The sequence below is a fragment of the Canis aureus genome, chromosome 13 (genome assembly GCF_053574225.1).
Source record: "Canis aureus isolate CA01 chromosome 13, VMU_Caureus_v.1.0, whole genome shotgun sequence".
NCBI lineage: Eukaryota > Metazoa > Chordata > Mammalia > Carnivora > Canidae > Canis > Canis aureus.
Genome location: NC_135623.1, coordinates 20170300 through 20193054, shown reverse-complemented (window position 1 = coordinate 20193054; position 22755 = coordinate 20170300). Strand labels below are relative to the sequence as shown.

The window sequence follows — 22755 nt, the reverse complement described above, 5'->3', positions numbered from 1 at the left end:
TGGTGGATATTTGTCGTTTCTAATGGCTGAGTAAATTCCATTGTATACATAGACCACATCTTCTTTATCCATTCATCTTTTGATGGACACCAAGGCTCTTTCCAAGTTTGTTATTGTGGACATTGCTGCTATAAACATCAGGGTGCAGGTGTCCCGGCGTTTCACTGCACATGCCGTGTCATTTAGAGAATAATGCCACAGGCCAGATGAGGAAAGATTGGTAATGACCCAGAACCTTCAAGAGTAAAGGTTTGGGTCATGGCACAACACAAAGAACAAAACAAAACAAAAACAAAAACAAACCAAAACTGGCTGAGGTGCTTTCAGAGGGCAAAGAAACTCTGAAATGGATAATGAAGACGTGTGTTATAAATGTTAATGATGGCTATGTCACAAGCTAGAGAAATAAGGAGTGTAATGCTTTCTAGCATTTTCCCTTAACTTGATACGAGTATGATTATGCATGTGTAGGTATGTGGGTCAGATTTTTCCTTCCTTCCTTATAAACCTGCACGTCAAATGTAACACATAATACTAATAGTGAACTGTGTGCCATAGCATTTAGGTTACAGCATTTTGGGGAGAAGAGAGAAAACCTTCCAAAAACTTAGGCTTTGTTTTTAGGGAAAAGGGACTACACAGTTTCAATCATACGGAGCTGATGGTGGAAGCATGACTTTATTTTACTTAGTTAGAGACGAAGTATGGTGTAAGGGAATGTGTGAATGCCAAGTGGACAAAAGGGGGACTGACATGTCTAGCTTTACAGGTGCACATGGATTGGCTGGAGTACCCTTGTTTAATTAAACAAAAGTCTAGATGTTGCATTAAAAATTTGACAGGTATGGTTAACACCTGACTCAGTTGAACTGAAGAAAAGGATATTTCCATGAGAAATGAGGAGGTCTAGTCCCCTCATTGAATAGCCTTAAGAGTAGATTCTGAGAAGGTGGAAAATGCAAGAGAAGAGATTATGCCTTAGAGCATCTACATGCCTTCGTTGCGACACAGTGAGACTCATTTCAGATTCCTGATCTCCTAAAACACAAGATTATCAATTTGTGCTCTTTGAAGGAACTAAGTCTGTGTAATATGGTAAAGCAGCAAGAGAAAACATTATAAGGACAGAGAAGCAGGCAACAAGAAACAACGACAGGGAGACGGCACACAGCCTGAAAAACAAGAGCCATTGTGATTTATGTGGACAGTCAGAGTGACAGCTCATTAGAGAAAGGCAACAGACAAACAAGAAGGAATCTTGGAAAAGGGTGAGACAGTGAAGCACAGACAGTCTCATGTGCAAGAGCAGGAGAGCAGGAAGACTGGCAGGTGGGCAGACAGGAAGCAGGAAGTGAGCAGAAGCCAGCAGACAGGAGAGACTGACAGGAAGACAGAAAGGCAGGCAGGAGGCCCTGGGGGCTCATCCTTTTCCACACAAGGGTTAGAGGAGCTTCCTGAGATGCAGGTGGATCCCATTCTTGGACATCAACACAATTCTTGGAGTGGGGACAGGGATCCTGAAGGGATCTGGTGCCAGCTCAAAGCGGAGCAGGGTCAGGGCCACCGCCACCTTCATCTCCTTCATGGCAAAGTGCTGCCCGATGCAGTTCCTGGGTCAGGGAGGGAAAAGGAAACGAGAGAGGCCTCAAAGCCCCTGCCAGGAGCAGTCCCTTCAGGGCCAGCCTGCATGGGCCCAGCCCTGATCCCTTTCCCTCAGGACACATGCACATCTCTACCCCAAGCCTTGCTTTGTTAACACTCTCCCCTTGACCTCCGACAAAAGTCTACACTCCTCAGGATTAGCTCCTCCTCTTACCTCTGCTCTCAGCAAGCCTGAAACCCTGTTACAGGAGGGTCAACACTTTGAGCCTCAGAGCCAAGTCAAGTGATCACTACAACAGTTAATCATTAGGTTCTTTGCTCTCTGCACCAGCCATTTCTGGTTTCACAATGTGGAGTCCAGACCAGGGCACCAGAGGGGTTGGGCTGGGCCACATTTCAGGTCCTAACCGTATTTTGGGGGGCACCAGGGCCCCAGAACCTCATAGAAATGACAAGATGGAGTTGGGTAAGGAAGAGTCAAGAGGCCAACAGGGAAGCTTCCTGCAGGGGCAGAGCTATAGGGATGCTCCAGCTGCTGTGCCATCTGCCTTCCAGTTTGGGTCCAGACTCCTACCTTCCCCTCGGCCCCTCATTCAACTAGCTGCCATCCCATTCCAATTCTATAGCAGAAGTGTCCCTGCCTATCATCCCTCATTGCCACTTCACCTGGACTTTTATGTCTCTTGCCTCTGGTCCCTCTCCTGATTCACCGCCCTCCCATACTCAGAACCTCCCACGTCTTCCACCACAGGTAAGCATGTACACATGGCTCAGCCTGGCATCAAAGCCCTCTCTGGGTTGTTGGCACACTCACCTGCACCTATCCAGCTATGTCTCCCAGCCCAGCAACTGCTGAGGAGATCCAAGATCATGCCCTGCCTCCACCTCTGTCTCCAAATGACCAAGGCTAAGGGCAATGCCAGTCTGCCCTCAGCCCCCACACACAACCCACCCACCATTGGCTGTGCCTTTTCATTCCTGGACCCTGAATCACATGGTATTTTAATCAAGGACATGTCACAAGTACAGGTCAGTGCCAGAAACATGGAACTTCCTACTGTGGGGTCAATTAGTAAAGGATTTAAGGCAAGAAAGAATGAATGCCTGATGTCTCCTTTGAGTAGACGCATGCAGTTCTTGATTCAGAACTCCCTGAAACAAGGGAAGTTTCCCATCTCATAGCATAGGCTTGGCATGGAGTCCGGCTTAATAATTAGTCTTAGATATTGAATGAGGTTTATTGAATTGAATAGGAAAGCAGAAAGGAATAAACAGAAGTCTCCATTAGTTCTAAGCTAGGAATTGAGCTGTCTACCCCTCTCCTGTCTCTTGTGGCAGCCACATGACTTGCACCAATGTCTACCAGGAAGGAATCAATCCCAGGAGGAAACAAATCCTGGAGCCAATATCTGGAGAATAATTTGCTTAAAGCCTATTCTGCGAGAGTGCATTCACTTCGTTTAGAAGGATTGAAGATTCATATATTTGCTAAAATGAATTTTTCTAATAACTACTTAAAAAGTTTACAGAAGTTACTATATATGATTTATAGGACAATTTCAGCAGCCCAGGAGGATTTCACTCAGGAGAATAGTCATGCACCTGAACAGCCATTTCAAGTGTGCTTTCTATTTTACATGCCAGGAAACTTTCAAATGCCACTTCTCATGTACATATACAAAACCGTGGATTTTCTCTCAAAGGCCACTTAATGTCCTCATTTATATACTTCCTCATTGGAGGATTGGACTCCAAGTGTAATATTCAGGTATGTAGATCATATGTAATGATTTGACAATGGAGAAAACTGTCAAGTGTTCACGATTATTTCCATACAGTCCAAAATTCTTTTGAATAGATGCAAAAATACTAGAGTCACAAGTTGAAGTATTCACAAGTTGAATACTTTTGAAGCCCTCAAGAGATCGCAGGATATTTTCCTTTGTAGGCTTAAATATTTCAGACGTGCAGGCAGCTGAGGATGGAAACATGCACCAGGCAATGGTGCAGTGTGGGGGTTGAGTGGGGAGAGGGGCTGGTTTGAGAATGTGTGCAAAAGAAACCTTTTTATTCCATCCTGACGTGACATTGACAACACCTGAAAACTACATGTGACAATGTCAAATTCTGTAAACTGATCCTCATAAAGTGAAGAAATCTCAAGGATCCCTGAGCCATTGAATCATCACTGATGCTGAATTGTGGCTGGAAACTGAATGAGCAATGAATCAAAGTTTCCATAGCCTGTAGTGATTACCAAATTTCTTTAGTGCATAGAGACACACACCTCTTTCCCAGCACACCAACATGTCAGGGCATATCTGCAACACCCATGGAAATGTAGGAAGTGACAAACATCAGGAATATCCCTAGTAAACAGCCCCTCCTCCCATCGCAGTACAAGTGCCTCACCTTGATCCCCCTGAGAAGGGCAGGAAAGCATGGCTGTGTCGAGAGGCATCTGGTGCAAAGCGGGAAGGGTCAAACACCTGCAGAGGAACCCCAGGGCCAGGATAGGTGTGGTCTAGCTCCTCCTTCCTCTCAACCTCAGAACACACCCAGAAATGAAACTGGAGGAAGCATTGGCATGCAGAGATTCCCCCATACCATCCTCCCAAGGCCATCATACCTCTGGGTTTGGCCAGACATTCGAGTTGTGGTGAAGGGCATAAAAGGAGAGCAAGACTAAGAATCCTGTGGGGCAGAAGAGAGAAGAATGGTCATACCTGCCTGCAGGGCCAGGTGCTTGCCCACACAGCTTGGCAGCTACTATGAGAGCCACTTCTCATCACTCTGAGGGGAATGATAGTGTAGCAGGAGAGGTGGGGCAGACATGGCACAGCACATGTGCCCAGATTAGTAGATACCCAGACCAGGGTGAGAAGCAGAAAGAACTGGAGGCTTATGTTAGAGAGCAGCTCAAAGGACGACTCACATTTACCAAGTACCATCCAATAGCCCTTGGGGAATATGCATTGACTAATCCATCTCACAACAACCCTCCAAGGAAGGCCCAATGCCCATTGTTCACATGAGCACCTAAGCCTCAGAGAGGCTGAGCAACTTGCCTATGACCACCCAGCTGGGATGTGGCAGGGCTGGGATTCAGAGCAGAGGTGAGCTAAAAGGTAGACTAGACCATGGCAGGGACCTCAGATGTGGTCACCAGCTGCTCTCTCCATCAATCTGAGGGCTCCCTGGGAATGGGCCATCTAAAGAATGAGAGTGGGTTTCCTGATATGCTTGATGCACTCAACCCCATAAGGGTGGAAGAAGAACTCTCCCTGCCCCAGTGCTCTCCCTCTCTAGTGATCAAATCTTGGGAGTTAGAATTGTATGCTATTTCTGAGCCCCTTCCTGAAGCCAACATCTCCTTGTAGAGAAGGTGCAATGTACTGAGTCATCATTATTTTTATATAAAATGTTTCTGTATTTACTTGAGAGAGTGAGAGAGACCCTGACCAGGGGAGTGTCAGAGGGAAAAGCAGACTCCCCACTGAGCAGGGAGCCCCATCCCAGGATCCCAGGATCATGACCTAAGCCAAGACATGCACACCAATGCTGAGCCACTTAGGGCCCCTGAGTCATTATTTTAACTGGCAGGTATATAGTTTTTTGTATTTGTCATCAAGGAGTTATCCTATCATTACATCAAATCTGGATGATATCAAAAGGGGTATCAATAAAGACAGAAATCCTTCAGGAGTTGTGTTGTTGGAGTCAGGAATAGGATATACATAGCTTAAACTCACAAAATGTCAGTGCCATCGATGGGAATAATATAGCGTCTAAAATGTTGTAACCCTCGGGGTTTGAATGTCGTGGATGAGGATAGAAACTTAGGATTCGGGGGGGGGGGGGCAGCAAGATGGCGGAAGAGTAGGGACCCCAAGTCACTTGTCCCCACCAGATTACCTAGATAACTTTCAAATCATCCTGAAAACCTACAATTTCCGCCTGAGATTTAAAGAGAGAACAGCTGGAATGCTACAGTGAGAAGAGTTCGCGCTTCTATCAAGGTAGGAAAACGGAAAAAAAAAAAAAAGAAGAAGAAGAAGAAATAAAAAGCATCCAAGGGGGTGGGGCCCTGCGAGGAGTGCGGCTAAGGCCACGTGGCGAGTGCCCCCAGGACAGGAAAGCCCCGCCCCGGAGAAGCAGGAGTTCGCAGGGAGTTGGAGCAGGATCCAGGAGGGGCGAGGATGCCCTCAGGCTCCCAGGGCCACTAACACAGGACCTGGGCCCCGGGGGAGAGCGCGCCACACCCCGCGGCCGAGCTCCCTAAAGGGCTTCAGGCTGTGCAGGGCTGGGCTGGGAGCAGCTCGGAGGTGGCTCTGCGCGGAGGGAGCTGTGTGGCTCCGGGAGCCAGATTCCAGCAGTGCAGGCCCAGGATCCCAGGGTGCCGGGGGACACAGCTCAAGACCCAGCACTCCCGCCGGGACAGGCAGAGGCCAGGAGGGCCCAGGACAGCAAGGACGCTCCTGCCACCGGGTGGTCCCAAGCTGTGCAGGTCAGCTGCCCCACCCCGGGAGCATCCAGGCCCCTGGGGCGTGAGAGCTGCTTTGGTAGTTACTGAAAGAGCTGACTCCAGGGCTGGAGAGTTGGCCGCAGCCACTGTTGCTGTTCCTTCTGGGGCCTCACAGGATAAACAACCCCCACTGAGCCTTACAGTGGCCTCACCTTATAAACAGCTCCCACTGAGCCATGCAACAGGCAGGGGGCTGAGCAGCTCCCCCAAGTGCTCAAACATGAGAATCAACACAGCAGGCCCCTCCCCCAGAAGACCTGCTAGAAGTACTGGACAGGGGAAAAGCAAGTTATTTACCAAGCAGCACTGGAAAGTTCCAGGGGAAGACGAGGGATTTACAGTATACAATCAGACTATACTCCCCTTTGTTTTTTTGTTTTCTGTTAGCTTCCCCCAACCCCATTTTTTTTCTTTTCCATTTTTCTTCTTTTTTTTTTTCTTTTCTTTTTTCTCTTCTCTCTTTTTCTCCTTTTCCCAATGCAACTTGTTTTTGGCCACTCTGCACTGAGCAAAATGACTAGAAGGTAAAACTCCCCTCAAAAGAAAGAATCAGGGAGGAGGGGCAAGATGGCGGAAGAGTAGGGTCCCCAAATCACCTGTCTCCACCAAATTACCTAGAAAACCTTCAAATTATTCTGAAAATCTATGAATTCGGCCTGAGAATTAAAGAGAGAACACCTGGAATGCTACAGTGAGAAGAGTTTGCGCTTCTATCAAGGTAGGAAGACGGGAAAAAAGAAATAAAGAAACAAAGGCATCCAAGGGGGAGGGGCCCCGCGAGGAGCCGGGCTGAGGCTGGGGCCAGTGTCCCCAGGACAGGAGAGCCCCGTCCCGGAGACGCATGAGCTGCACCAACCTTCCCGGGCGGAAAGGGGCTCGCAGGGAGTTGGAGCAGGACCCAGAAGGGCGAGGATGCCCTCGGGTTCCCTGGGACAGTAACAGAGCAACTGCGCACCAGGAGAGTGCGCCGAGCTCCCTAAGGGCTGCAGCGCGCACGGCGGGACCCGGCGGGACCCGGAGCAGCTCAGAGGGGCTCGGGCGGCGGCTCCGCGGAGGGGGCTGCGCGGCCCCGGGACCAGCTCGGAGGGGCTCGGGCAGAGGAAGAGGCTCCGTGCGGAGGGGGCTGCGTGGTTCCAGGAGCAGCTCGGGGGGCGCTCAGGCGGCGGCTCCGCAGAGGGGGTTGCGCGGCCGGGGAGCGCGAATCCACCAGCGCAGGCCCCGGAGCACAGGGCGCGGGGACACAGCCCAGGATCCGGCCTCCCCCGGACAGGCAGAGGCCGGGAGGGCCCAGGACAGCAAGGACGCTCCTGCCCCGAGCTGAGCAGATCAGCGGCCCCGCCCCAGAGCCTCCAGGCCCTGCAGACGACCTCCGGAGTTCCTGCCGGAGCTGAATCCAGGGCTCCAGAGCTGGCCCCGCCACTAGGGCTGTTGCTCCTGGGGCCTCACGGGGTAAACAACCCCCCACTGAGCCCTGCACCAGGCAGGGGCACAGCAGCTCCCCCAACTGCTAACACCTGAAAATCAGCACAACAGGCCCCTCCCCCAGAAGACCAGCTAGACGGACAACTTCCAGGAGAAGCCAAGGGACTTAAAGTACACAGAATCAGAAGATACTCTCCCCCGTGGTTCTTTTTTTGTTTGTTTCTTTTGTTTTGTTTTGCTTTTTGATTTGTTTCCTTCCCCCACCCCCCTTTTTCTCCTTTCTTTCCTTTTCTTTCTCTTTTTCTTTCTTTTTCGTTTTTTTCTTCCTTTTTTTCTCTTTCTCTTTTCTTTCCTTCTTTCTCTCCTCTCTTTTTCTCCTTTTCCCAATACAACTTGCTTTTGGCCACTCTGCACTGAGCAAAATGACTAGAAGGAAAACCTCACCTCAAAAGAAAGAATCAGAAACAGTCCTCTCTCCCACAGAGTTACAAAATCTGGATTACAATTCAATGTCAGAAAGCCAATTCAGAAGCACTATTATACAGCTACTGGTGGCTCTAGAAAAAAGCATAAAGGACTCAAGAGATTTCATGACTGCAGAATTTAGAGCTAATCAGGCAGAAATTAAAAATCAATTGAATGAGATGCAATCCAAACTAGAAGTCCTAACGACGAGGGTTAACGAGGTGGAAGAACGAGTGAGTGACATAGAAGACAAGTTGATAGCAAAGAGGGAAACTGAGGAAAAAAGAGACAAACAATTAAAAGACCATGAAGATAGATTAAGGGAAATAAACGACAGCCTGAGGAAGAAAAACTTACGTTTAATTGGTGTTCCCGAGGGCGCCAAAAGGGCCAGAGGGCCAGAATATGTATTTGAACAAATTCTAGCTGAAAACTTTCCTAATCTGGGAAGGGAAACAGGCATTCAGATCCAGGAAATAGAGAGATCCCCCTCTAAAATCAATAAAAACTGTTCAACACCTCGACATTTAATAGTGAAGCTTGCAAATTCCAAAGATAAAGAGAAGATCCTTAAAGCAGCAAGAGACAAGAAATCCCTGACTTTTATGGGGAGGAGTATTAGGGTAACAGCAGACCTCTCCACAGAGACCTGGCAGGCCAGAAAGGGCTGGCAGGATATATTCAGGGTCCTAAATGAGAAGAACATGCAACCAAGAATACTTTATCCAGCAAGGCTCTCATTCAAAATGGAAGGAGAGATAAAGAGCTTCCAAGACAGGCAGGAACTGAAAGAATATGTGACCTCCAAACCAGCTCTGCAAGAAATTTTAAGGGGGACTCTTGAATTCCCCTTTAAGAAGAAGTTCAGTGGAACATTCCACAAAAACAAGGCCTGAATAGATATCATGGTGACACTAAACTCATATCTCTCAATAGTAACTCTGAATGTGAATGGGCTTAATGACCCCATCAAAAGGCGCAGGGTTTCAGACTGGATAAAAAAGCAGGACCCATGTATTTTCTGTCTACAAGAGACTCATTTTAGACAGAAGGACACCTACAGCCTGAAAATAAAAGGTTGTAGAACCATTTACCATTCGAATGGTCCTCAAAAGAAAGCAGGGGTAGCCATCCTTATATCAGATAAACTAAAATTTACCCCGAAGACTGTAGTGAGAGATGAAGAGGGACACTATATCATACTTAAAGGATCTATTCAACAAGAGGACTTAACAATCCTCAATATATATGACCCGAATGTGGGAGCTGCCAAATATATAAATCAATTATTAACCAAAGTGAAGAAATACTTAGATAATAATACACTTATACTTGGTGACTTCAATGTAGCTCTTTCTACACTCGATAGGTCTTCTAAGCACAACATCTCCAAAGAAATGAGAGCTTTAAATGATACACTGGACCAGATGGATTTCACAGATATCTACAGAACTTTACATCCAAACTCAACTGAATACACATTCTTCTCAAGCGCACATGGAACTTTCTCCAGAATAGACCACATATTGGGTCACAAATCGGGTCTGAACCGATACCAAAAGATTGGGATCGTCCCCTGCATATTCTCAGACCATAATGCCTTGAAATTAGAACTAAATCACAGCAAGAAGTTTGGAAGGACCTCAAACATGTGGAGGTTAAGGACCATCCTGCTAAAAGATGAAAGGGTCAACCAGGAAATTAAGGAAGAATTAAAAAGATTCATGGAAACTAATGAGAATGAAGATACAACCGTTCAAAATCTTTGGGATGCAGCAAAAGCAGTCCTAAGGGGGAAATACATCGCAATACAAGCATCCATTCAAAAACTGGAAAGAACTCAAGTACAAAAGCTAACCTTACACATAAAGGAGCTAGAGAAAAAACAGCAAATAGATCCTACACCCAGGAGAAGAAGGGAGTTAATAAAGATTCGAGCAGAACTCAACGAAATTGAGACCAGAAGAACTGTGGAACAGATCAACAGAACCAGGAGTTGGTTCTTTGAAAGAATTAATAAGATAGATAAACCATTAGCCAGCCTTATTAAAAAGAAGAGAGAGAAGACTCAAATTAATAAAATCATGAATGAGAAAGGAGAGATCACTACCAACACCAAGGAAATACAAACGATTTTAAAAACATATTATGAACAGCTATACGCCAATAAATAGGGCAATCTAGAAGAAATGGACGCATTCCTGGAAAGCCACAAACTACCAAAACTGGAACAGGAAGAAATAGAAAAACTTAACAGGCCAATAACCAGGGAGGAAATTGAAACAGTCATCCAAAACCTCCCAAGACACAAGAGTCCAGGGCCAGATGGCTTCCCAGGGGAATTTTATCAAACGTTTAAAGAAGAAACCATACCTATTCTCCTAAAGCTGTTTGGAAAGATAGAAAGAGATGGAGTACTTCCAAATTCGTTCTATCACCTTAATTCCAAAACCAGACAAAGACCCCACCAAAAAGGAGAATTACAGACCAATATCCCTGATGAACATGGATGCAAAAATTCTCAACAAGATACTGGCCAATAGGATCCAACAGTACATTAAGAATATTATTTACCATGACCAAGTAGGATTTATCCCCGGGACACAAGGCTGGTTCAACACCCGTAAAACAATCAATGTGATTCAATGTGATATCAGCAAGAGAAAAACCAAGAAACATATGATCCTCTCGTTAGATTCAGAGAAAGCATTTGATAAAATACAGCATCCATTTCTGATCAAAACTCTTCAGAGTGTAGGGATATAGGGAACATTCCTTGACATCTTAAAGGCCATCTATGAAAAGTCCACAGCAAATATCATTCTCATTGGGGAAGCACTGGGAGCCTTTCCCCTAAGATCAGGAACAAGACAGGGATGTCCACTCTCACCACTGTATTCAACATAGTACTGGAAGTCCTAGCCTCAGCAATCAGACAACAAAAAGACATTAAAGGCATTCAAATTGGCAAAGAAGAAGTCAAACTCTCCCTCTTCACAGATGACATGATACTCTACATAGAAAACCCAAAAGCCTCCACCCCAAGATTGCTAGAACTCATACAGCAATTCGATAGCGTGGCAGGATACAAAATCAATGCCCAGAAATCAGTGGCATTTCTATACACTAACAATGAGACTGAAGAAGGAGAAATTAAGGAGTCAATCCCATTTACAATTGCACCCAAAAGCATAAGATACCTAGGAATAAACCTAACCAAAGATGTAAAGGATCTATACCCCCAGAACTATAGAACACTTCTGAAAGAAATTGAGGAAGACACAAAGAGATGGAAATATATTCCATGCTCATGGATTGGAAATATTAATATTGTGAAAATATCAATGTTACCCAGGGCAATATACACGTTTAATGCAATCCCTATTAAAATACCATGGACTTTCTTCAGAGAGTTAGAACAAATTATTTTAAGATTTTTGTGGAATCAGAAAAGACCCTGAATAGCCAGGGGAATTTTAAAAAAGAAAACCATATCTGGGGGCATCACAATGCCAGATGTCAGGTTGTACTACAAAGCTGTGGTCATCAAGACAGTGTGGTACTGGCACAAAAACAGACACATAGATCAGTGGAACAGAATAGAGAATCCAGAAGTGGACCCTGAACTTTATGGTCAACTAATATTCGATAAAGGAGGAAAGACTATCCATTGGAAGAAAGACAGTCTCTTCAATAAATGGTGCTGGGAAAATTGGACATCCACATGCAGAAGAATGAAACTTGACCACTCTGTTTCACCATACACAAAGATAAACTCAAAATGGATGAAAGATCTAAATGTGAGACAAGATTCCATCAAAATCCTAGAGGAGAACACAGGCAACACCCTTTTTGAACTCGGCCATAGTAACTTCTTGCAAGATACATCCACGAAGGCAAAAGAAACAAAAGCAAAAATGAACTATTGGGACTTCATCAAGATAAGAAGCTTTTGCACAGCAAAGGATACAGTCAACAAAACTCAAAGACAACCTACAGAATGGGAGAAGATATTTGCAAATGACATATCAGATAAAGGGCTAGTTTCCAAGATCTATAAAGAACTTATTAAACTCAACACCAAAGAAGCAAACAATCCAATCATGAAATGGGCAAAAGACATAAAGAGAAATCTCACAGAGGAAGACATAGACATGGCCAACATGCATATGAGAAAATGCTCCACATCACTTGCCTTCAGGGAAATACAAATCAAAACCACAATGAGATCCCACCTCACACCAGTGAGAATGGGGAAAATTAACAAGGCAGGAAACAACAAATGTTGGAGAGGATGTGGAGAAAAGGGAACCCTCTTACACTGTTGGTGGGAATGTGAACTGGTGCAGCCACTCTGGAAAACTGTGTGGAGGTTCCTCAAAGAGTTAAAAATATACCTGCCCTACAACCCAGCAATTGCACTGTTGGGGATTTACCCCAAAGATATAAATGCAATGAAACGCTGGGACACCTGCACCCCGATGTTTATAGCAGCAATGGCCACGATAGCCAAACTGTGGAAGGAGACTCAGTGTCCAACGAAAGATGAATGGATAAAGAAGATGTGGTTTATGTATACAATGGAATATTACTCAACTATTAGAAATGACAAGTACCCACAATTTGCTTCAACGTGGATGGAACTGGAGGGTATTATGCTGAGTGAAGTAAGTCAGTCGGAGAAGGACAAACATTGTATGTTCTCATTCATTTGGGGAATATAAATAATAGTGAAAGGGAATATAAGGGAAGGGAGAAGAAATGTGTGGGAAATATCAGAAAGGGAGACAGAACGTAAAGCCTGCTAACTCTGGGAAACGAACTAGGGGTGGTAGAAGGGGAGGAGGGCGGGGGGTGGGAGTGAATGGGTGACGGGCACTGGGGGTTATTCTGTATGTTAGTAAATGAACACCAATAAAAAATTAAAAAAATAAAAAAATAAAAATAAAGAAAGAAGAAAGAATGAAAGAAAGAAAGAAAGAAAGAAAGAAAATCAGAAACAGTCCTCTCTCCCACAGAGTTTCAAAATTTGGATTACAATTCAATGTCAGAAAGCCAATTCAGAAGCACAACTACACAGCTACTGGTGGATCTAGAAAAAAGCGTAAAGGATTCAAGAGACTTCATGACTGCAGAATTTAGGTCAAATCAGGCAGAAATTACAAATAATTAAATGAGATGCAATCCAAACTAGAGGTCCTAACGATGAGGGTTAACAAAGTAGAAGAATGAGTGAGTGACAGAGAAGATAAATTGATGGCAAGGAGGGAAACTGGGGAAAGAAGAGAAAAACAATTAAAAGATCATGAGGATAGATTAAGGGAACTACATGACAGCCTCAGAAGGAAAAATCTACGTTTAATTAGGGTTCCCAAAGGCGCCGAAAGGGCCAGAGGGCCAGAATATGTAATGAAACGAATGATAGCTGAGAACTTCCCTAATTTGGGGAGGGAAACAGGCATTCAGATCCAGGAAATAGAGAGATACCCCATTAAATCAATAAAAACCGCTCAACACCTCGACATTTAATAGTGAAACTTGCAAATTCCAAAGATAAAAAGAAGATCCTTAAAGCAGCAAGAGACAAGAAATCTCTAACTTTATGGGGAGAAATATTAGATTAACAGCAGACCTCTCCACAGAGACCTGGAAGGACAGAAAGGGCTGGCAGGATATATTTAGGGTCCTAAATGAGAAGAACATGCAACCAAGAATACTTTATCCAGCAAGGATCTCATTCAGAATAGAAGGAGAGATAAAGAGCTTCCAAGATAGGCAGAAATTGAAAGAATATGTGACCACGAAGCCAACTCTGCAAGTAATACTAAGGGGGACTCAGTAATAGAGGAAGTCCAAGGGAGCATTCCACAAAACAGGGACTTAATAGGTACCATGATGACACTAAATTCATATCTTTCAATAGTAACTCTGAACGTGAACAGGTTTAATGACCCCATCAAAAGGCACAGAGTTTCAGACTGGATAAAAAAAAAGCAAGACCCATCAATTTTCTGTCTACAACAGACTCATTTTAGACAAAAGGACACCTACAGCCTGAAAATAAAAGGTTGGAGAATCATGTACCATTCAAATGGTCCTCAAAAGAAAGCAGGGGTAGCCATCCTAGTTTATATCAGATAAACTAAAATTTACTCCGAAGACTGTAGTGAGAGATGAAGAGGGACATTATATCATACTTAAAAGATCCATCCAACCAGAGGACCTAACAATCATCAATATTTATGCCCTGAATGTGGAAGCTGCCAAGTATATCAATCAATTAATAACCAAAGTTAAGACATACTTAGATAAAAATACACTAGTATTGGGAGACTTCAACACGGCGCATTCTGCAAGTGACAGATGTTTTAAGCACAACATCTCCAATGAAACAAGAGCTTTAAATTATACACTGGACCAGATGGATTTCACAGATATTTACAGAACTTTACATCTGCACGCAACTGAATACACATTCTTCTCAAGTGCACATGGAACTTTCTCCAGAATAGACCACATACTGGGTCACAAATCAGGTCTGAACCGATACCAAAAGATTGGGATCGTCCCCTGCATATTATCAGACCATCATGCTTTGAAATTAGAACTAAATCACAAGAAGAAGTTTGGAAAGATTTGAAACACGTGGAGGTTAAAGACCATCCTGCTAAAAGACGAAAGTGTCACCAGGAAATTAGAGAAGAATTAAAAAGATTCATGGAAATTAATGAGAATGAAGAAACAATAATTCAAAATCTTAGGATACAGCAAAAGCAGTCCTGAAGGGGAAATATATCACAATACAAACATCCATCCAAAAACTGGAAAGAACTCAAATACAAAAGCTAACCTTGCGCTTAAAGGAGCTGGAGATAAAACAGAAAATTGATCCTACACCCAGCAGAAGAAGAGAGTTAATAAAGATTCGAGCAGAACTCAATGAAATAGAGACCAGAAGAACTGTGGAACAGATCAACAAAACCAGGAGTTGGTCCTTTGAAGGAAATAATAAGGTAGATAAACCATTAGCCAACCTTATTAAAAAGAAGAGAGGAAAGACTCAAATTAATAAAATCATGAATGAGGGATCCCTGGGTGGCGCAGCAGTTTAGCGCCTGCCTTTGTCCCAGGGCGCGATCCTGGAAACCCGGGATCGAATCCCACGTCGGGCTCCCGGTGCATGGAGCCTGCTTCTCCCTCTGCCTATGTCTCTGCCTCTCTCTCTCTCTCTCTCTCTCTCTCTCTCTGTGACTATCATAAATAAAATTAAAAAAAAAATAAAATCATGAATGAGAAAGGAGAGATCAAAACCAACACCAAGGAAATACAAACGATTTTAAAAACACATTATCAGCAGCTATACGCCAATAAATTAGGCAATCCAGAAGAAATGGACACATTTCTGAGAAATCACAAACTACCAAAACTGGAACAGGAAGAAATTAGAAAACCTGAACAGACCGATAACCAGGGTGCAAATTGAAGCAGTCCTCAAAAACCTCCCAAGACACAAAAGTCCAGGGCCAGATGGCTTCCCTGTGGAATTCGATCAAACGTTTAAAGAAGAAACCATACCTATTCTCCTAAAGCTGTTTGGAAAGATAGAAAGAGATGGAGTACTTCCAAATTCGTTCTATGAGGCCAGCATCACCTTAATTCCAAAACCAGACAAAGACCCCACCAAAAAGGAGAATTACAGACCAATATCCATGATGAACATGAATGCAAAAATTCTCAACAAGATACTAGCCAATAGGATCCAACAGTACATTAAGAAGATTATTCACCTTGACCAAGTGGGAATTATCCCTGGGATGCAAGGCTGGCTCAACACTCGTAAAGCAATCAATGTGATAGATCATATCAACAAGAGAAAAAACAAGAACCGTATGATCCTCTCAATAGATGCAGAGAAAGCATTTGAGAAAATATAGCATCCATTCCTGATCAAAACTCTTCAGAGTGTAGGGATAGAGGGAACATGCCTCAGCATCTTAAAAGCCATCTGCGAAAAGCCCACAGGAATATTATTCTCAATGGGGAAACTGGGAGCCTTTCCTCAAAGATCAGGAACAAGACAGGGATGTCCACTCTCACCACTGCTATTCAACATAGTACTAGAAGTCCTAGCCCTAGCAATCAGGTAACACAAAGAAATAAAAGGCATTCAAATTGGCAAAGAGGAAGTCAAACTCTCCCTCTTCACAGACGACATGATTATCTACATAGAAAACCCAAAAGACTCCACCTCAAGATTGCTAGAATTCATACAGCAATTTGGCAGTGTGGCAGGATACAAAATCAATGCCCAGAAGTCAGTCACATTTCTATACACTAACAATGAGACTGAAGAAAGAGAAATTAAGGAGTCAATCTTATTTACAATTGCACCCAAAAGCATAAGATACCTAGGAATAAACCTAACCAAAGAGATAAAGGATCTATACCCTCAGAACTACAGAACACTTCTGAAAGAAATTGAGGAAGACACAAAGAGATGGAAATATTCCATGCTCATGGATTGGAAGAATTAATATTGTGAAAATGTCAATGCTACCTGGGCAATTTATACATTTAATGCAATCCCTATCAAAATACCATGGACATTCTTCAGAGAGTTGGAATAAATTATCTTAAGTTTTGTGTGGAATCAGAGAAGTCCCCGAATAGCCAGGGCAATATTGAAAAGGAAAACCAGAGCTGGGGGCATCACAATGCCAGATGTCAGGTTGTACTACAAAGTTGTGGTCATCAAGACAGTGTGGCACTGGCACAAAAACAGACACATAGATCAATGGAACAGAATAGAGAATCCAGAAGTGGACCCTTAACTTTATGGTTAACTAATACTCAACAAAGGAGGAAAGACTCTCCACTGGAAAAAAGACAGTCTCTTCAATAAATGGTGCTGGCATTAGAAATGATAAATACCCACCATTTGCTTCAATGTGGATCGAACTGGAGGGTATTATGCTGAGTGAAATAAGTCAATCGGAGAAGGACAAACATTATATGTTCTCATTCATTTGGGGAATATAAATAATAGTGAAAGGGAATATAAGGGAAAGGAGAAGAAATGTGTGGGAAATATCAGAAAGGGAGACAGACTCCTAACTCTGGGAAACGAACTAGGGGTGGTGGAAGGGGAGGAGGGCGGGAGGGTCGGGGTGACTGGTGACAGGCACTGAGGGAGGCACTTGACGGGATGAGCACTGAGTGTTATTCTGTATGTTGGCAAATTGAACACCAATAAAAAATAAATTTATTGTATAAAAAAATAAATAAATGGTGCGGTGCTGGGAACATTGGACAGCCACATGCAGAAGAATGAAACTAGACCATTCTCTTACACCAGACACAAAACTAAACTCAAAATGTATGAAAGATCTAAATGTGAGACAAGATTCCATCAAAATCCTAGAGGAGAACACAGGCAACACCCTTTTTGAACTCGGCCAAGTAACTTCTTGCAAGATACATCCATGAAAGGAAGAGAAACAAAAGCAAAAATGAACTTTTGGGACTTCAACAAGGTAAGAAGCTTTTGCACAGCAAAAGAAACAGTCAACAAAATTAAGGGACAAGCTACAGAATGGGAGAAGATATTTGCAAATGACATATCAGATAAAGGGCTAGTATCCAAGATCTATAAAGAATTTGTTAAACTCAACAGCAAAGAAACAAACAATCCAATCATGAAATGGGCAAAAGACATGAAGAGAAATCTCACAGAGGAAGACATAGACATGGCCAACAAGCACATGAGAAAATGCTCTGCATCACTTGCCATCAGGGAAATACAAATCAAAACCACAATGAGATCCCACCTCACACCAGTGAGAATGTGGAAAATTAATAAGGCAGGAAACCACAAATGTTGGTGAGGATGCAGAGAAAGGGGAACCCTCTTGCACTGTTGGGAATGTGAACTGGTGCAGCCACTCTGGAAAATTGTGTGGAGGTTCCTCAAAGAGTTAAAAATAGATCTACCCTACGATCCAGCAATTACACTGCTGGGGATTTACCCCAAAGATACAGATGCAATGAAACGCCGGGACACCTGCACCGCGATGTTTCTAGCAGCAATGTCCACAATAGCCAAACTGTGGAGGGAGCCTTGGTGTCCATCGAAAGATGAATGGATAAAGAAGATGTGGTCTATGTATACAATGAAATATTCCTCAGCCATTAGAAACGACAAATACCCACCATATGCTTCGACGTGGATGGAACTGGAGGGTATTATGCTGAGTGAAATCAGTCAATCGGAGAAAGACAAACATTATATGGTATCATTCATTTGGGGAATATAAAAAATAGTGAAAGGGAATGAAGGGGAAAGGAGAAAAAATAAGTGGGAAATATCAGAAAGGGAGACAGAACATTAAAGACTCCTAACTCTGGGAAACGAACTAGGGGTTCTAGAAGGGGAGGTGGGAGGGGGGTGGGGGTGACTGGGTGACGGGCACTGAGGTGGGCACTTGACGAGATGAGCACTGGGTGTTACTCTATATGTTTACAAATTGAACACCAATAAAAAATATATTTTTAAAAAAAATAAAGGGGAAAGAAAAACATGAGTGGGAAATATCAGAAAGGGAGACAGAACAGGAGAGACTCCTAACTCTGGAATCGAACTTGGGTGGTGGAAAGGGAGGTGGGCTGGGGGTGGAGTGGCTGGGTGACGGGCACTGAGGGGGCACTTGTTGGGATGAGCACTGGGTGTTGTTCTGTATGTTGGCAAATTGAACACCAATAAAAAATAAATTTATTATTTTTTTAAAAAGCCAGAAAAAAGAGACTTAGGAGTCTATTCCTTCATCATCTAAAAATCTAGACACAATTTTCATGTTATGTGGAGAATGAGCAGGTGGAGAATATTCTCTCTCAGTACGATGGGGAACTCCCATTTATTTTATTTTTTAATTACTCTTTTAATTGAAGTTCCATTTGCCAACATATAGTATGACACTCTCTGCTCCTCCTATCAAGTTCCCTTGCAGTGCCCGTCACCCAGTCACCCCATCCCTGCGCCCACCTCCCCTTCTACTACCCCTTGTTTCTTTCCCAGAGTTAGGACTCTCTTATGTTTTGTCTCCCTCTCTAATTCTTCACTCTTGTTTTCCTTCCATTCCTCTATAATCCCTTTGACTATTTATTATATACATTGAATGTGGCCAGACTCTGTGACAAGCATTCCATAACCTCATCCAAACTACAACCTTGTCCCCACTTACTGCAGATAAAATGGGTCATCAAACATTAGAACTGCCCCAGGACATGTGGATTCAGACCTCCCATGCTTCCCACAGGACTGCTTACGGAGTGAGAGTTGTGAAGGCCATACCTCTGGGCAAGGAGCGTCCATCAGGGAAGGTGATGGGCTTGCTGAGCTCTCTGCCAACAGTTGGAACTGGTAGATAGAGTCGCAATGCCTCCTTGATGCACATGGTGGTGTAGGGCATCTGGTCCAGGTGCTCCCTAAAACAAAGCTATCTTGAAGGGCAAGCAAGGCCCTGGCAATCAGTGTATTCCCTAATTGAGGAGGCAGGACCCTATCAGGGCCCTCCCATCTCATGAACACTCATCAGGTGATGGAGGCACCATCCCCCAGAAGGCTCTGGATCTCCTCCCGGCACCTCTGCTGATGCTCGGGGTGTGTGGCCAGAATATAGAGAATCCAGGAGATGCCGCTTGCTGTGGTGTCATGCCCCTCAAACTTGAACGTGTCCACTTCTGCACGGAGGTCCTTGTCAGACAAGCCTCTCCCATTCTCCATCTGGGAAGACCCAGAGAGAGGGCAGACTTTGAGTCTTCACCCTTACTCCCTACCTGTGGGCAAACGCTCAGGCCTCCCCTGCCACACTCACTTTGGCTAAGAGGAGGATGTCCAGGAAGTCCAAGTGCCTCTTGTTCCTGACCTTCTCAGGCTCTTCCTCCTCCTGTAGCTGAGCCTTCCTCAGCTTGATCACTCAGTCTGCCCAAACAGTGTTCCCAGGCGGAGTTGAGAGCTCTGAGTGCCCAGACATAGCCAGCCACATAGCCCACCTGCCCCCTGTGCCACAGCCACGGTGCCAGGGGGATCAGGAGGAGTTTGGCAATGGGTGTGCATGCCAGGGTGAGAGCTCTAGCACCAGGTATTTGCATGTCAGCGATCCCCTCAACAGCACAGACCAAGGAGGCTCTGCTTGAATGTGGCTGGCAGGGGGGCTCATTCAACCTTCACCCAGGTTGTGACACATGTAGCTTCCTGCAAGAACTGGGCACACTAACAGGTGCACCGGGGGGAAATCCAGAGTGGCTTTGTCCCAGGTTCTGGAGGGGCAGTGAGGGGCAGGCCTCTGTCCTAGGGTGAGGGCCTATCCCTTTGGGATGTGCCTAATGAAGGAAGGGAGGTGCCCAGAGGGCAGAGTCCAACCTGTGTGTTCATGAGCAAGCTGGCAGGCCTTGTGGTTCCTGCGGCCTTCAGAGGTCAGCCAGTAGAAGATGTCTTTCTGGTAGAAAACATTCCTCATCCGGGAAAACACCAGGTAGTTCAGATCTTTAATGGCCTGAATGTAGGACTGGAAGTTCCTGAAGGAGGATGGTGCAGAAGGGTCGAGTTGGAGGGAGGCATCTGAACTGGAATGGATGGGGCTGTGGGTGGAGGTTTCCTCAGTCATTGGTACAGGTGACCTAGGCATCTGACATTTCTGTCTTATGCCCTGGAAACTCCCAGCCATTTATGAGGGATTTGGGCAGCCGCGCTTCTCCCTGAGGCAGGGATCAGGGTCTGTAGGTTTGGTGTGGGGTGAATTTGACTGTCAGACTGGGGCTCTGCAGAATGTGACTCTTTGGGTTGGTAAACATCACAACTACTGGAACTGCCTCCAGATGATTCCACACCAGTTGGTAGGAAATAGGACCCGGCCTTAAGCATTTCACTGACCTGTCTGCCTAGTGGTTGCCCTGGTACCTGAAGGCACACTTCATAATAGTGTCCAAGGTCATCAAGGAGACGTGTTCAAAGATCTCCAGATGTGAGTTCTGGCTGAGGAGCTCCTCCCACTTGTCTTGTGTAGAGGGGACACATTGATCCTTCTCTACAGCTCTGGAAGGCCCAGGCTGACGAGGCTAGGCTCTCTCTGCTTCTCCACATATTCTGATGACATGTCCTCACTTTCTAAAGCAGTTGTGTTTCATCAATTTAGGACCATAGAGCTGAGTATTTGTGATATGTTGAGTATTTTCTCAGAAACTGTTTTTATTTTATTGAGAATGATCTATGATCTCATTCATTTGGGGAATATAAAAATTAGTGAAAGGGTATAAAAGGAAAGGAGAGAAAATGAGTGAAAATATCATTGAAGGTGACAAAACATGAGAGACACCTAACTCTGGGAAATGAACAAGGGGTAGTGGAAGGGGAGGTGGGCGGGGGGTTGGGGTAACTGGGTGATGGATACTGAGGGGGAACCTGGTGGGATGAGCACTGGGTGTTATGCTACATGTTGGCAAATTTAACTCCAATAAAAGTAATTTTAAAAAAAGAATGATCTCTAGAGGCTGACTTCAGTATAAATTATGGCAATAACCACCTTTTAGCAGACCAAAAATTGAAAGAAAAAATAGAAGATAAACACTGTTTCTCAGAATATAAAGGGGAATCTTTTCTGCCCTGGGACTGACCTACACAGAGAAATAAATGAAGTTCCAATTTAGGGAACAAGTGTCAAGGCAAGAGAAAGGTTAAGGGGCTAGTACAGGGGTTCCTAAGAAAGGAATATCAGGGACGCCAATTCCTCTTGTTCAGCAAATGTCAGCTGAGTACAGTGAGTCAGCAATAAGGTCATGCTCAGAGGTGTAATTCTGGCAGGACCCAGTCCTGGGGGTTGAGACCTGGTCTCCATTTCCCTCCACGGAGCAGCTAAAATCCAACCCGAAGCCTTCAATCCAGGGGCAGCTGGGTCACACAATGGTTGAGGGACAGCCTTCAAATCAAGTCATTATCCTGCGATCCAGAATCCAATCCCATATCAGGCTCCCTGTGACAAGCCTGCTTCTCCCTCTGCCTATGTCTCTGCCTCTCTCGCTCTCAGTCTGTGTCTCTCCTGAATAAATATATAAATCTTAAAATAAAAGATGCTTTCAATCCCACACCAGAGCACATCTGAGTGACATCCTGCATTGTCCCCCCTGCCACTGAAGCTGCTACTTCCCAGGCTAGCCAGGGGCAGCTTGTCCTATTTTCCTGTGGTATTGACTACTCTTCCTATCCAAGCCAAAGACATGCAAGTGGGAGGAGAAGGGACCCTGCCTCCACTGTGTTTCTCTCTCCTGTGGGCAGGGAGCAAAGAATGGATGGAAGTGGGTGCCAGGAGCTTTCCTGTCCTATCCACCCTCCGGGGGCTGTGTCTCATTGCAGGGTGTAAGTGTGTGATTCCAGAGGCCACGCTAATGGATCTCTGAAGCACCTAGCTGTTGAAAATGGACCTTGTGAACTGTGCTGTGGGTGTGAGTGTGCAGGTGAGGTATGGTTCTACTTACCAGCATCACTTGGACAGAGTCAACCATGAGTCTCACGTAGGGCTTCAGGATGTCATAGTGGAAGGCTGGGGTCAGCATCCGCCGGTGCTGGAACCATATCTCTCCATTCAGCAGGAGCAAACCATACCCTGGACCACAGTGTGTTTGGGGGGTGGGTGGGAAGGGACCTTGCCCGAGTTATCCAGGGACAATTTGGGAGGAACCCAGGGTGTCAG

The 22755-nt window shown here is 44.9% G+C and overlaps 1 pseudogene across 1 annotated transcript; it reads right to left on the bottom strand.

Annotated features, from left to right (window-relative positions):
- Window positions 1-662: 662 nt before the first annotated feature.
- On the bottom strand, window positions 663-21309 carry LOC144282014 (cytochrome P450 4A11-like; annotated as a pseudogene). Its single transcript, XR_013350390.1, has 7 exons — window positions 20433-21309; window positions 19885-19991; window positions 19604-19793; window positions 19362-19496; window positions 4232-4296; window positions 4015-4091; window positions 663-1610 (listed from the first exon to the last, which is right to left on the bottom strand). The product of XR_013350390.1 is annotated as a cytochrome P450 4A11-like (transcript).
- Between the last annotated feature and the right edge of the window lie 1446 nt (window positions 21310-22755).